The sequence below is a fragment of the Augochlora pura genome, chromosome 4 (genome assembly GCF_028453695.1).
Source record: "Augochlora pura isolate Apur16 chromosome 4, APUR_v2.2.1, whole genome shotgun sequence".
NCBI classification, from domain to species: domain Eukaryota; kingdom Metazoa; phylum Arthropoda; class Insecta; order Hymenoptera; family Halictidae; genus Augochlora; species Augochlora pura.
Window position 1 is genome coordinate 27687020 of NC_135775.1, and position 11923 is coordinate 27698942.

The window sequence follows — 11923 nt, forward strand, 5'->3', positions numbered from 1 at the left end:
ATCCTGCTTGGGAAATAGATATCGACGCGTGTTCCCGAGGGATTTGTAGTTCTTCACGCAACACCGGGACCGCGTGTACCAGCCTGATTCAAAAAGACGGTCCGCGCCAGCGTCTCTCCAGGGGGTAGTTTTAAAATTCAACCCCCATACGAGGTCTAAAGGGCCGCACGCTACACTGTGCTCATATCAATCCGTGGGATCAATAGGAAGTCGTCTGCTCCTGGCTAGAGGATCCTGGGCGCAGGATATCTCGACCGGCCGATTCCGAGGGAATTACAAGCGGTAAATTCGGCTGGGGGAGGATTACACACCCCTCCGTCTAAACAATTATCATAACTCAGATTTCTCCTCGGCTATTCGTTCGACGATCTTTTAGTACCTTTTTCAAATCTTCTTCTTTCATCGCGCAACCTACACGCTCGTGAAAATTTTTTTTTATATTGCACAATGAATCTGTAATTACATAATTCGTTGGGTGTCTCGCTAGCGTTATGTACATTTTCCTTTTTATATGGTATGATTTAATGATTTAAATTCATTAGAAATGAAAAATGAATTTTCCATGAAACGTTTTGGACGACAGGGTGCAGAATGCGAGTCCAGACGTTCCCCAGGCACCGGGCAGCTTGTGTACGCCGCGTGTCGAGACCGGAGGCGCGAAAAGCCCAGGTAGTCGGCGTAAAACGAGCCCGGGAAGTTCATTAATGGATTAAGAGTGCTGGATCGATACGATTAGCGGCGGGTACGTAGCCGTATGCCGTATGTGACGCGCGGACCGACACGCATCGAGACTTAACCCAGTGCCGATCAATTTCGCGCCGTTCGCCGCGGGATCGGAAGCGCGCCGGCTTTATTTATAGGGTGGAAGTGTTGCTTGATTTATAGAAAACGCAGGGAAAAGTCGCGTGATGCTCGCGATGCACCGTCGACTGGACATTATCGAGGGACAAATAAATCTGGATTACCAAGGATTCCCTTCGCGGAAGACACACGGACCGGAGAAACAGTGTAAACGGTTTCGCGCAACGGAACTCGGCAAAAAGGGGAACGATAATAAAAAAAACAAAGGGATCTGTCGCGCGTCGTCGACGAGCACCGTTTTTAGGAAAATCCGTCTAGGTTTACTCGTTCCTTGCACAAATTGTAGAAGATTTTCATGCCGTGTTCCGCAGCGATCACGAATGCAAGGAAACTATCGCGAGCATGGAACATCGGAAAACTATGACTCTAAACTCACCGTAATTTTGCGTGAACTCCTCGTAGTAAATCTAGATCGAAATCCTCGACTGTCTATATTTTCCTAATCGACAGCAGATCGTCGAGAAGAGAATTGAAATTATCGCTATTGTACCACATAGTGGAACTCTACGCGTAACCAAAGTCCAAGGTACAGCCCCATAAGGTTAGAGAAGCGCAGGATTCTAACGAGGTCTCGAACGAATTAATGCGCGATTCCGGCTTGCTGAAACTGACACTTCTCCCGGCAATTACAAAGAATAGAGTTCACCGCATGCGGACAGTTAAGGGAGGACGGTCGAAGGGACATGACCGCTCCTTAATCAGAGTAGTATCGTCGTCCGGTCCCTCGCAGTCGTCATCGTCTCTGACCAAGAACGACCCGCGAGAGACAGAGAGACAGAGAGACAGAGAGCTAGATAGAGAGAGAGAGCGAGAGAGAGGGAGGGTGTGAGAGGGTGAGAAAGGGGGACGGAGATAACGTAGTAGCCGGAGGCGATGCAGGGGCGATTTCCATTCGCTCCTTGCAAAGTGGTATCATTTCCCAGGAGGTCTCGGGGTCCGGCCGGTCTTCAAGGTCCTGCAGCGCAGCTGCCCTCTCGGTCCATCGACTGTATATAAGGATCGATATACGCCGGTATCGGAACTCGCGATGGCTTCCGTCGCTTGATAACGAAATCGCACGACGGAAACGAGACCGCTGGTTGTACCCGCTCCGTGGATACGGGAGGAGAACAAGCTTCATCCGACGCGAGCCCCGGCCCGGAACTAACTGACTGTAATCTTTTTCCCAGAAGCCGCGTGCTCGAATTATGGGGCCCGGTTATTTGCATGGAAATTGCCGGGCGTTCTGAGTCGGATACGCTGAAACGACGACGAATTCCGAAACACCGGGACCATCTCACGACGACTCTCTCTAGTCACCTGAATTACTCCGCGTCCGGTGATTTCAGCCGAGTAGTTTACCCGCGCTTGTTTTATTCCGTTCGGGGCTCGTTGGATTCGATGCGTGCACCGGCACTGTTTGCCTCGAGGAAATTGTGCCAACGAGCAACATCTGCCACCCCTAGCTGCCAAGCCTCTCTCCGCACCTCCGCGGCGGAGTCTTCGTTTTTGGATCTCAGCTGCTTAAACGTTTGTCGAACGAGAGAACGTCTGCGCCATTTTTCGGACCGAGATTCTTCTTGTTATGCGCTTCTCGAGCAGGCTCTTCTAGTCTTACAGCGCACGTATACTCTGGAGGATAGCAATTAAGCCGACGATTTTGTCGATTTGTGATAACAATTGACAGATTAAATGAAATATTAATCCAGGGAAATTAGTGAATTGAACAGTGTAAAATTGCCTGACTGGTAAATGCACGTATTCAATTTTTGTGGCGACACACGGACAGGAGTTCCACGCTGAAAATTTGTTGCGGGGCGGGAGAGTGTATCGGAGCAGCAGTCGATTAACCGCATAGTCGGCAGACATTAGCCCCAACAATTCCGCATCAATTAACGCGGCAGCCAAGACAGGGTTCGAAACGAAACCCGATAACCGAGGAACACACTCGGTTTTCCGGGCAGTTTCGGGTGGCAAGGTCTTCCGTCGTTGACAGTTTATCAAATTGCAGGGCCGGCTCGGCCCGGCCCGCGTGCCCCTAAAGGGATGTAAGGGGTCGTAAGGTAGAACGATGCTGGGGGTAGCTTATTAGAGCCACGACAGCAGCCAGGGCTCCACCTTGAAACCTCCAACCAACCGCCATCCTGCCGTGAGTCTTACCACCTTGCTTCCTTCCACCTAGCCCGTAGCTTTCCTATCTTCTCGACTCTCTCTCTCTCTCTCTCTCTCTCTCTCTCTCTATTTCTCCGTCTCTCTCTCGCACCGTCCTCTTCTCATCGGTTTCTCCCTTCCTCATTCTCCGTCTCCGTCCCCTATATAGTTCAAGCACCGTAGAAACGTGGCTGAACATAAAGGGTCGCCTGGGACCGCTGTACTTGCCGCTCGTCTTTAATCTACGAGGTCACCAAGCAACGACGACGACGACTACCACCCTCCCAGTAAATGAGTACAGGTGCTGCGAAGACGTTGCTACATTCGGCAGGTTCCGAACACTCGGACAGATTTAATATTCGAACGGTGGACACGCGTTCAAGAGGAGCCGGAGCAAACCTGGAGAAATGTCTTCGGGGTTGACCTTTCCTACACGTACATATATAACCTCGTGGAATTGTCCGTCGACTTCTTTCTCTCTTTGCATAGAAAATGGAGGATTTCCTGACGGACCTTGAACTTCCTCCCACGCGATATTTTCTGGGTTTGAGAATTTTTTCCGAGGCAATTTTCGATTAAAATTGGAGTCGAACAAAAATGTATCTCTCCTGCCGACGCTTGCGTGACAAGACACGAATCAGACGAGGTCCAATCAGGTATTTGACGATCGCCGAAAAGAGAAATTGGCCAAGTAGAAATTTGATAATTTTAGGGAAGCCGCGGAGAAGTCGGCCTATAATTTGTGCCCGTTCGGTTTCGTTTTTTCGAGGAGCGAGCGATTCGAAGGCGAGCCAAGGTATCCCCGATTCGCTACCGCCGGAACATTTGAGACACTCGAGACGCTCTCGTAACCAGGGTAATCGGAGGTTGCTCAGAAACGGTGAGAAAGTTAGGTGGAGTTTGAGGATAGGGGTGTGGGGTATGCACCCCTCGTGTGACGAGTCGTTTCTTGACAGTAACGGACCCTCGTCACGGTTGCCTGTGTCCAAGACGACATTAACGTCGTCTGGAAGACGTTTTCATCGTGCATCATTCGGGACACTCGTTTCGCAGCGAGACACCGCTGTTAATAATCGCCGAACGAGCCTCCAAATTAATATGCCCCTTCCACAATCATCAGCCAAACCTACGAACCCATACTCCATAGACAATTTTTGTAAAAGCGAACTACAATTTTTCTGGCAGTAATCGAGTGCAAATTTTTCCAGAGTTCCGCATGTATCACTTTCATTCCTGTAAACGACGTGGAGGACGGAACACAGGGCCGGTTCTGCACAGAAGGATTAACGCGATCAAGGGGCTCGAATGAGAAAATTGTGTTTCCGGTGCGCTAGCCCGCCGCGCGGATTCCGCTGCCGGAACGTCCTTTTAATTATACTAAGTAACGTTTTTCGTAGCGGCGTCCTCGAAGATTGCGCTGGTCATAATATTTAATCACTACTCGTTCCGGCGTCCCGCCAGCAAGAAGTTTCGCCGAGGAGAGACCCGGCAAATGAATCGTCCCTGCTATTCGAACCAATTCCGATTTCCATTCAACATCTTCCTCCGTCGAGCAACATCTTTTTCCTACCGGTAGAGTCGCTAGGATTTTCGAGAATTTAGGCTAGCCGGATGACAGGGAAACTTTCAGACGGTGGGAACGGTACGAGGAAACGCAACGTTGAGGAAGACAATAGATTCCCGGCGACTCGCAGCCTCGAACCCTTCCGATCTTAAAGATTACGAAACAAACAAGAGCGCGAAGCCGGCAAATGGGGTGACGATGCGGGGGGAACGACGCTATCTCCCCTCAGACGTCGCCCCTGACGGCAGTACCGCGGGAGACAACGATTTTCTGTAATAAGCCGGGGGTAGAATTGATTATTTCACGGATATTTCGGACCTGCCACCGGCTCTTGCTGCGATTCATCCAATATTTATCAGTAGCGAAGATTCTCCTCCAGTTCTACCCCGAAAATCCAAAATCCTAATCCTCGCGGAGGAGCTTCGGATTTGTCTGAAAATTATGCGATTGGTACAAATATCCGATAGATTATAAATTATTTGGCAGCTTCCAGTAATTTTTAAAGCACAAAAGAACATTTGGAATAACAGCTGAATCTTTCACAGTGACTGGAACTAATTCGATAGCAAGTATTTGCTTCTAAGAAAAAGAAAATTTGATGTAACAATTTTGTAGATTTAATAAAAAAATTCTGCGCTCTCTATTTGTCGGCCGAGGTTATTTAGCGAGCAATTATTTATCGGTTCACCGTCGCAATGATTGGAGTCAGGTTTTTCGATCGGCTGACAAAGGAAAAGCCATCTGCAGTCCCCAGCCCGCGAAGAACCAGCCGAGCCCGACTCCGTTACAACTTCCACCCTCTGCCACCCCTTCGTAACTTACCGTGACCTCATCCCCAGGAACGCTCGACGGCGTGGCGCGGCGCGGCGGATAGGGCTGCGAAGAAGAGAGAGGCACGCGGTGTGGGGTGGCGTTTCATTTTTTGACACCCGGTGTATTTGATTCCACCCTTGTAATAAACCCCAGGGGTTGCCAGCCGTAGGTCCCTTGTCTCCCTACATGTCATATCGACACCTCACCCCCGAGGGGTAGGTGACTGCTAGGTAATTTGCTTTCTTATTTTCTCCGCGACGAGGCGTCCTTCCTCCTTCCTTCTCTCTCTCTCTCTCTCTCTCTCTCTCTCTCAATCTCGCTCGCTCTGCTTGCCATTTTTCTCTTTCTTCAGCTCGCGCCCTAGCGTCTCGGTTGCAACCCCTATCGAAAAATGAGCGCCCCGCGCCTCGCCGGCTTCTTCCTTTGGCAATTTTCCTCGGCGAGCGTGTAGAGACAGTGGAAATCGTGACGAGATCCCAGCGTCGGGTAGCTTTTGGTAAACAGGTGGAATCTGATTGATGGTTTTCCTGCCAACCCCTTTCTCTCTTCCTTCCTCGCCAGTTGCCGGTCGACTTTTTCTTTTCCTTTTCCGCGTAGGATCCGAGGGTGGAATAATGGTCGAAGTTTGTTTTCTCCGGAGGAAAGTTTCAGGCTGTTGCGTGCGAAGGTCGGCGCGGATACGGTTTCCACGTACGGAGCGGCGGCGGCGGCGGCGGCGGCGTTCGTTGTTTCACGGAGAAGCATCGATGATTAGACGATGCAGTTCCTCGTCGAAACGCGATGTCCGCTGGTAGCTGTCGAGAAGCCCCGATTACGCGTCTGGCTACTAATCTGATTTCACCCGCCTCCAGACCGACAACTCCTTAGCGCTACTCCTTTGGTTTCTCTCGACAATCTTGTTACGTAGGATCGGCGCGGACTTGGAAACGCCGAGCCTTGCTGATGATAGACTTGCACAACATCCGCCAGAGCTGGAGAACTTATTCGACGGCGGTGGGCCTTTTACAGACTGCTGTGGCCAGCGTTCGATCTTTCTACTAGCTTCCGTCGCCGCTCGGTGCATCGTGAACGACAGCCGACGATCACTCGCGATGCAGATTTAGCCGAGGTTTTATTAAGATCCGTCCATCGATGTGCCGTCTAGATTTAGACTTCGCCAGATTCTTCGTTTACTCACAAAATCAATACGAGCCTGCGACGACTTTTGCGATAACTTATAATACAAAGATGATCGAGATTTAATTGAGATTCGAGATCATAGAAGACCATGCTAGAGTATTGACGCGTAGTCTACAGTTCGATAGATTCTTCCAAGACGGGGCAGTCTATCCGCATTCGTTTAGCTTCACAATTTATACAAAATTCTGTGTGCAGTTCTGTTTGCATTTTTGTTTTTCAATTCAGCAAACGTGATCGGCTCACCTGGCCAGCTTGTGTAATAATTCCACGTTGCAGAACTACCGACGCTACGAAAAACCACCCCAAACCCCGACTAGCTAATAGATTCGATCCCATCGGCGATCGTCAGCGAGAAGGCATATCGGGTCGAGGTTCACCGAGACTGTCATCGTCCGCAAGCATCGTGTCGTCGGTGCAACCCTTTGGGGATCGTCTCGGAATCCTGTTCCCTCCCCGTGCACCCCGTGCACCCCGTGTACCCCGCGCAGCCCCCCCGCCGGCACGAGGGGAGGCAGCGCGAAGCCGCCGCGCCTGGCGTGGAAGTAGGGGACAAAACTCACCCTAAGAAGCCTTTAAGAACGCCAAGGCGGCCGGGAGGACCGGTTGGTGGGGTATAAAAGTGGCCGCATGCGCACACGCCGGTGAAAAACTGCGACCCGCCTCCGGCGCCGCCTCCCTATCGTCTCCGCGTCCCTTTTCCACCCCCGCGGCCGGTCCTCTCGGCGAGACCCGACCCCCCAGTCCCCCCAAGACGCGGTCGTCTTAGAGGACGAGCTGCGGCCTTTTTCGAGAATTGGCTTCGGCTAACATGTGCTAACCGTGTGTGATTACCTCCGGTTCGGGAAACGCAGCCACCCTTCGAGCCACCCCACGGCACCCCTTTCCTTGCCGCCGCCCCCCTCGTTTCCGCCGGCATCCGACGAAAGGGGACGCGCGACGCTCGACACCGGTTCCCGCGCGAAAATCAAAGTGCCACGTACCGCGGACACTCGCGGACTCGCGCGAGACGACCGTCGCCGCCGTCGCCGAATTCTGTTGGATATCAGAGGATCGTGAAGAGGACCGCGAACGAGGGAAACGCTTCAGCGTGAGTTGCTCCGATATTTCTGGCTGTTTGTATCCGGTTTGATTCTCTATCTCTCCACGGGTTTTTGCGCCCAGCTTTTTCCCCTATTCAGGGGGGGGGGGGCGAGCTTTTTTTCGGGGTGATTTTGTCGACGGTTTTCGGCTGGCGGCCGGAGGGGCGTGCGGGCGGGCGGGCGAACGGGAGCACCAATTATTTCTTGCCGGGGACCGCGAGGGGGACGGGCGAGCTGGCGAGCGACGAGCGGCGAACAGCGAGCGAGCAACGACTGGCGTTGATCTAATTGGTCGCCAGTAGGTAATTGTTCGGTCCCGATAATTGGGCCAATTAATTTGTACGGAAAAGTGCGTCGATAATCGCCTAGCATTCACCGCCGCGATACCGATTATGTGGACCGTGTCGGATGCGGGTTGTGGAATATCGTTACCGTCGAAAGGGCGTCCGCCGCCCCGTGAGTGCGCTAAAACGGATAAAAAAGAATATGTAATAAAACGAACGGAGAACAGAAAAATGGTGGAACGAGGGGAAAAATAGTTATCCGAGGAGGGGCCGCAGGGATCGAAGGGGGGCGGGCGAGCGCGCGCGAAACCCCGGCCGGATGTAATCGAATATATTTTTCTTTTAATTGAAAAATATCGTCGCTGCGTTTCGGGCTGGTAATTTTATGGCGACAGGATTTAATTACACGAAATCACGTCGAACCGGACGGTATAATTAAATACCTGTTCGTCCCCGTGAAAAAGTGACGCGCGCCACCACCGTTCTACACGCGGCTGCCGGTTTTTATTCGAAATATTCGATGCCTTTCGCGCGCCCCGGCTTCTGTCCTCGAATTCTATTCGATTCGCGCCGAGGGCCGCGCGAGACTTGCGAATTCGAACGGCGTTTGTCTTCAATTTCATTTTTCCGGCCCTTTTCTCGAGATCCCGCGAACGCGACCGGAATTCACCAGTCCTCGTCTTCCAGAATCATTCGCTGTCGCCGGAAATACTCAATTTTTTCATATTCTCTGATCATTCGTATATTTATTTTACTTGATTCACGTCCGTGCGACGTTCAGGTCGGACGTGGACATGTCGCGGCTGATATTCTAGACATTTTTATTCATATATCCTTTTCTTCTTTTCCCCTGCAACGGAGACGTTTATTTCTTTGCATTATTTCTTTCTTCATGGCGCAACATAGACGGTCATCGTTATCATTATCGACGCTTCTTTTTTTCTCGAGATCCTAGCAAACGTTTCAAGCGAATTGGTCGACGAACGATGTCGTGCAATTGCCGGCCGAATGAATAACGATCACGGAATTATGGCGTTCCTTTTTACACGGGATCCTAAACAGAATGGATGGGGACGCGTGTCGAAAACGGGAGCGAAAAAAAAATGCTGGAACACTGGAAAAGAGGCGATGTATCGCCGGAGGGTCCGATGTATGACGAAATGCATCTCGGGTACACGACATTTAGGGACGCGGAGGCGTTGCATTGTTACCCGTAGGGGTGTAGGATTATATGGGGTGGCCTCTCCCGTTCTGGGATCCTCGTGACTTGCTACAGATCCGTCATGATCGATAGTCTTTTGTCGTCTGTCGAAAGAGAAACGCGTCTATGCTGGCCCGAACTTAATTTCGTCTAGTCCGGTCTTCTTTCAATTGCAATTCCAGTTTCGCGAGTGTCAGTGAAGTTCTCTATATTTTACCATTCTCATGGTTGGTCCTTGTTGTTTCTTAACCGGAAGTACGCTGTCGTACTTTTATTTCCCCAAAATATTGCAGAGTTCCGGCAAATCAATCTAGCAGTTCTTCGAACATTTTACCTCTCCGTTTGCACTGCACAGGGTTCCAAAATTATTTTCAATCGCAGTGGAGGTTTCACCTACCGTCCAAGCAGCGTATCGGAAGACAATACCTCGACTAGAAATTAATTTCGAGCGAACACATCGCGATCGGCAACGATCGAAAAGTTGCCAGGGTTTCTAACGACCGCGGGTGTTCGGCAAAGTAGCGAAAGACATCGTCGGAACTCTGGACAGCGATCACGGTCGGTTTTGAACGCTTCGAAGCTCGGTCTCGCTCGCAATAACGATAATTGTGACCACTTGAAGGAGCTCCACCCTCGCAATCTGGCAAGATTCGTTTCTGGAGTCCGAGGCACGGGGGCACGGCGCGGGCACGTATGACGGGGGCATTAAGACAAAGTGTGGCCCATCCTCCCCCTCCTCGCCCACCCTCCGCGTTGCTCTCCCTCGCAGGGTCTCCGTTCCGCTCGTGCACCCTCGAACAGCCCCCAAGCATCGCGCAACCCCCTCCCCCGGCTGCCGTCGTTGTCCCTCGGTGTTAAACGCAACTACACGAGGGACCTTTCTGCCGTCTTTGTTTTCCCTTTCTTCCCAGTGTCGTTTTGCAGTCTCGCGCGGGGAGGTCGTTGAACGACGGAAGCGGCGAGGACTCCGTGACAAGGGCCGAAAGGAAAAGGAAAAAAAGAAAAGGAAAAGCGAAGAGAGAGAGGGAGAGTGAGGAAGATCGTCCGAGGAAGACGAAGGTAGAAGGAGCGAGGGCGACGAGGAGACGCGATCCGAGAACTCCGGTGTGGCCAGGGAAAGGGCGAAGCTCGTTATCGGTGTACCGTGGAACCGCAGCTTGCAAACGATCAGAGGGACTCGGTAATTACAGGCTTGGAGAGTCCTCCTTTTTCTTCCGGTTCCGGCGGACCGCAGGGAAACGCTGCGCGAGGGTGGCTACCGGAATCTCGTCACGCCGCGACCTTCGGCCGGCGCGGATCTTGACGTCTCAAGCAAAGTTCAAACGCGGAGTCCATCGGATGGCTCGAATCCGTTGATTGTGATTCAATAGATCGCCGCTGCGATCTTTGGCAGGTCTGTGTTCGAACCGTTGACTTGTTGCATACCTGATTGGCTGGAAGGTGAGTTATTCGGAGACAGACCTATGTTTGTGTTTACGATTGGCCATTAGACGGAGATTGTCGGGGGTCTTGTAGACAGTAATTGGACACAGCGGAGACCTCGTTACAACCTTCGACTAAAGAACACCGTGGAATCTATCAAACGTTTCGATGATTTCGTCGTAGCTTATGGAAATGTTTGGCCATCGTTCGAGTGAAATTAAGCCAGTGTTTACAACGCGTAATTAATCTAGCGCTGCTGCTCAAAGGACTCGTAAACGGTGATCAAAGAGTGCGAAGTTCGGATTATCGACACACACACACACAGTGCTCTGTCTTCGATGACAACAAACCCGGTTACTTCTCAGTGGGATTTAACCTGCAAAATGAAAGCAGCTCGGAACAGTGTCGCGAGTCGGTGTAACCGATCGTAATTTTTCCGCGTGTTCGTTCGCCGTTGTACCGCCTCGATTTTATGGAACTTTCGGGATCGCTGAGACACTGGTCAAAGCGTTGATCGTTGCGAAGAACTTTCGATCAAGATGAAGAGTGCGACCGGTGGCCACGAGTGCGTGGAAGCGTTAGAGCCACCGATTGAATTCCAACGATCGCGAAATCAAAGGAGGCACCGCGAGCCGGGAGCTCCGCGTCCGTGACAGTGTTTCCAACCGAGCGATTCCACTTCGGCTCTATAATCTATTTTTATAGACATAAGCACAGGGACGCGTGCACACACCGATGCTGCGCGTGTCGGTGAACGGTTCCCGTCCCGAAAAAACCATTGTGCACGGGGATTCGAATTACAGTGACTACGCGAAAAGAAATTCCAGATCCTATTCAGAAGAATCTTCCGGCCGAAAGACATTCCTCCGCGATTCTTCCGATCCTGCGGCAACAGGAGGGCCAGGGCGCGGGGCGGAGGGACGACCAGCAGCAGATAGATACAGAGAACGAAGGAGAGAAAGAGAGAGAGAGAGAGAGAGAGAGAGAGAGAGTGAGTGAGTGAGTGAGTGAGACGGAGAGAGGCAAACAGTGAGAAGGAGTGAGGAAGAGGGGAAGGGGGTAGAGAAGGGGGTGTTGTCATCGGGTAGTCGCGATCAGCAGGAGCAGCATCAGGATCGCGGAAGAGGGTGCAGCAGGAGAGAGAGATTTTTCCCCACCGCTTGGAAAAACCGACCCCCACCAGCTCTCTCTCGGCTAGCACGGCCAGGCGGCGGTGGCGGCGGCGTGGAAAGAGAGAGAGCGCGAGCGAGAAAGCGAGAGGGAGAGAGAGAGAGAGCGCGCCACGGAGGGGTAGGTTACCCAGGGTGGTCTCGGTGGTGGCTGGGGGCGGCAGCCTCAAAAATACACCGCAACCACACCGCGCGGCTCCACCGCAGAAGCCGCCATCTTC